We start from the raw sequence: 4,911 nt of genomic DNA on the forward strand, positions 1-4,911 counted from the left end.
GAGGGATGCAGGAGGGATGCAGGAGGAAGGATGCAGGAGGGATGCAGGAGGGATGCAGGAGGAAGGATGCAGGAGGGATGCAGGAGGGATGCAGGGGAAGATCAGGCTTGGGGGACACACTGTGAAGAGAAGGGCACCCCAAATTAGTACTCTTTTGTGAGGGCTGACCTAGGGAATGAGAAAGACAAATTCATTACTGTTTCATACCCTTCTTCTGTACACAACAAAATTATTTCAGCCTGTGAGGAAATTAATACATTTTCAATCTTGGCAAAGTATTTCTTTGTCCCTTCTACATCAACATCTTCCACAGTGATATGCAGATTTTAAAGTCACTTGTGCTTTTTAAAAAAAATTAAGTGTTCTAGCCTTGTCAATGAAGAATTACTATCATAGCCACAGTGCACTATACTGCATGGCTTTGTTCTCAGGGAAAAGGCCAGGAATGGGGTGGGGTGACAGGGATAAGACTGACAATCTCCATGCCATATAGGTATGCGCAGATATCTGTCTACACAAGCAGGCTCTTGTGAGCATGTACGGATGGTTTTGTGTTCAGAAAAACACTACCACCGTCGTGTCCAGAAACAAGTAATAACGATTGACAGAGATGACTTAAAAACAGTAGAAATGTATGTAGGAAAATATGATTGTGTCAACAAGAAATTAAAAAAATTAACAAAGTGTTTCAGAAAGATGTTATGTATTAGTAAACTTTAATGAACCGTTTGCATTTTGAGGTCAGGGGAAAGAGATGCCTTTCGATCAAGTGTTCCACTAATGAGTAAGAGTAATGAGAGCGTTACAGCTTCTCACTGTAGTTCCAGCTTTGTCACAACAGATCTTCATAGCATCGTTGCCCATGGTTAAGTAGGCAGGTTTGGCAACCAATCCATGCTCACTCGTGGTTGGTATAGAAATACCTTTTATTAAGATTGTTTCAAAAGCCAGCTTTGGAGTTGGGGAGATGGATCAGTGGGTAAAACGTTTGTCCTCAGATGACATTTGGGTGGTTTTTAGTCTCCTGGATGGTATGTGACACGATTAGTGTTTCGAATTTCTTCATGAAATATTTTCACAGCTTGCCTCCCAATTCGTTGTTCAAGGCTGACTTTGACTGCTCATGGGCATTTGGGGACCTTATTAGCTTTACCTAAGACTTTTGTACCAGAAAAAAAAAATAGAGACTAGAAAAGAAAATAGGGAGGACCCTCTCCATGATTCCCTTAGGTCCACATTCTTGTTTTTTATTGTCTAGTGCTTTGAAGGTCGCAATTAACTTTTAAACTCCTGTGTATTGTGCAGCTCTGTAATGAGCAGACCATCCAGGCCAAGACAAGCCTTTTATTTTTACAAACATGGTTCTGCAAGGGTTTTTTTTGTTTGTTTGTTTTGTTTTGTTTTGTTTTTTCTACTAACGAAGTGGGAATCAGACAAATGAGAACGTTTTTCAAGTTTCCAAAGGAGCCCTGCATAAAGCAGCACTTCCCCAGGGCTGAAGTTCGGACATGGAAAAGAAGAAGTAAGGGGTCTGCATCAGGCGTGTGAGGCCTTTGGTTTTGCCTTACACGATTGTATCCACCACAGCTTTGGCTTTGTCAGAGCATCGAGCACTACAGCTAATTGTCCTGACCATTGTCACTCAGCCGTCTCAGTGTCTCTTCTTGAGTTCTACAACAGACCTCCAGAAATCTCCCAGGGACTCAGAAGAGGGTCTTTTATTTTAACGCTATTGGCTTTACCTGGGCATATCCGACCACTTTGTCATTCACTTGGTGTGTAAGTCATGGAGAATGCTCGCTGGCCAAATTCTTAAGTTCTGTGCTTCTTACAAGTACCTGGTATTCTTGCCCTCTTGCTCTTCCCTTCTCTCTCTCTCTCTCTTTCTCTCTCTGCCTTTCTCTGCCTCTATTACCCTCTTAACTCCCCTCCCCACGCCCTGAATAAATTTTATACTTAGAAAACAAAACAAACAAACAAACAAACAAACAAAAAGCCTGAGTACCTGGCAATAGTGCCATTGGTTCGGTGTTTCATACTATTTGAATTATGCTTTAGGTTTTAAATAAAGAAAATATTAATTAATTAATTAATTAAAAAATGTGCAGTTGATCTCACTCCTAAAATATTACTCAAATTCAGTAAAATCTTACAACTCAAATTTGCATATACTGAAAAGGTCAGCTCAGGAATTTTGGAAAATTTCACCAGACCCCGCCCCTCCTGAAAGAGAAAGGTCATAAAGAACACAGGCACCCACCCCTCTGGAAGGGAGGGGCTCATTACATTCCTCAGACCACAGGGAGGAGGGACTGACCACCAGCCAGCCACCTGCAAGGAGGGGAGGCCCAGAGCTTATAGACACATTCTGTGCCAGTCAGTTTAAAAGTCACTCTGTTCTGCCAATCACATTGTGCCTAATGTCTGCTGCTTTGAGAACTGTATAAAGGCTCGCTGGATAGGCTGTGTGGGATTGTTCTCTCTTTCCTTGTGTAGGACAACCGCAACATGTTGGAACAGTAAGTTCCTGTTGCTTTTTGCATTGATTCCTAGCCCTGTGTCATTCACTCAGGGAGTCCCCGGTAAGCTAAGGCTCCCCAGAGTCTTACAATACCAGCTGACAAAAACAGGTCTCACTGTTTTACATCGTTTCACTGGATTACCTTTTAAACCTAGAAACACCCAGTGGCCAGATAGAACAACAGAAATGGAGATTTCTGGTTCTATTTCCTTCACAACAATCCTGTTGAAAGGAGAGACCATGAAGTGCCACCACACCTTGTACTTCCAGAGGGAGAATCTATAATGGTGTGATGTCAGAACACAGTCCAGGATTGGAGCTATAACTCTGAGTGTTTGTGAGAACACTCCAAGAAAAGTCGTCTGACCTTGGTTTCCTCAAAACATGGACTTGTTCTTGGACTGTGTTGGCATGCCCCTCCCAGGTGTAGCAGAAACTGAGTTTACATCAGATTTCTCATTATTGCTCGCTGCTGTTAGTCAATTAAATGTTTGTGCCTACATGGAAAAACATGTTTTTGTCATGTGTGGCTTGTGTTTGTGATTGTAGGATAATCATGTGTTTTGTCATGTGTGGCTTGTGTTTTTTTTAATTTTCTGCAGACCTGAATTGCCCTTTGCCCACAAGTGAGACCCTGTCACCGTTACCCTGCCCTTGGTGTGATACTTTGGTCCAGTGGGTCTGGACCAAATCTGTAGCCAAGTGAATTCCTCCCAAAGTCTGTGGAGACTTGTGTATAGATAGGGGTTACTGCTTTTTTTTATTTCATGATCATTTGCTTAGCCTTTGAGCTCGATGATGGTGTGTTTGTGTGTGTGTGTGTGTGTGTGTGTGTATGTGTGTGTAAGGAATTGGCATGGTGCTGAAGGGAAACGAAATTTAAGATGAAATTTAAGATCTCTGATTCATATAACTTATGTCAAATAGTCCAAAGAGTTGTTTGTAAGCTCAGGAGCCTGAGGCTGAGAACTTAGCAGAACAGGCCAGGGCATGTCTGGGCAGGCCCGTCATTAAAACATTCCTGGGGCTGCCTGGCCCTAAAAATAAAAGAGGAATGCAGGAACATGTCCGGGCTATCTTGGCTGAGTCATCAGCCATCTGGCCCGGCACCTCCTTCTGCCTGTTGCCCTCCTGACATAGTTTGAAGTTATATGTTAACCAGATGTTCCACTGTAAGACATCCTGACTTACTATTCTGACGTACTATTCTGACATACTATTCTGCTAATGTGTAATCATTTTTGCTGATGTTCAAATGAACCAATCGTATGCCAATTCCCCCTAGCCCCCGACCCCCTCCCTATAAAAACCCCTAGCTTTCGAGCCTCGTGGTCAATTCCTCTGTCTCCTACATGAGATACGTATCGGCTCCGGAGCTCCGCCATTAAACTACCTCGTGTGTTTGCATCAAGACAGTTTCTCGAGTTTCCTTGGGTGTGCTCTTTCCTGAGACTCAAGTGGGGGTCCCCAAAAGGGGGTCCTACAGTGCCACATTCTGACCAAAGTCACAAGAGCACCGACGACTGGGGTCCTGACTTGAGTGCCTCAGGACATTCTTTAGGATGAGTTCAGATAAAACCTGCTTTCCTAGAATGCTGCCAGAACTTTCCATGCTTGGGCGCTCTTCACAGCCCCAGGTGTCTGACAGCAGAGGACTCCATCAGGCAGAAACAAGGCTAGTCACACGGCCTTTAGCAGTCACAACTGACATTCAGATTCAAAAACAATGTTGGGTAAAGAAAACATACTTCATGGTTGACAGAAAAGCTAGGAAGCAAGCCAACATAGGTCAGAGAGCTTATGCAAATTTAAAGAGGCAGGGAAACCATAGTCAAGCCATGTTCCTCTTAAATGTATTAGGAATTCTAAAAGTAGATACAGTGAGCCTATGACTCTCAAGAGGAAATTAAGGTAGAAGATGAAGGAGAAGAGAACTTCACATTTATCCTGACTTTCATTTACACAGAGAGAGACAGAGAGACAGAGAGAGACAGAGACAGAGAGAAAAGAGCAAATTATATACAATATAGACACAATGGAATGGCAAACAAAATCAAACATGTTCTTAGAGGTACATATCCCCCCATCTTTGGACACTGTTAATATCCGTATGCCTACTTCTTTGAGTGTTCTCTGTGGTAAGCTTCACTGGCAGACTTATCTGCTGCCTTCCTTAATCACAGAAAATGCTGCCTGTTTCTTTTATTCTTACTTCCATTTCCAGCTGAGCCATTGGCTTTCTACATGTCCTGTCACATGGCTGTGCTCAGTAAATGCTAATAGCCAGGATGGAAGCTGCAACTACCTGAAGAGGGGAAAAAAGAAGCAGGAAGAAGCCAATACCCTCTTTGGGAGGGGGGATGGGCAAAGAGGGGCAGGGATGGTGGAGT

This window comes from Mus pahari, chromosome 10 (genome assembly GCF_900095145.1).
Source record: "Mus pahari chromosome 10, PAHARI_EIJ_v1.1, whole genome shotgun sequence".
Taxonomy (NCBI): Eukaryota; Metazoa; Chordata; class Mammalia; order Rodentia; family Muridae; genus Mus; species Mus pahari.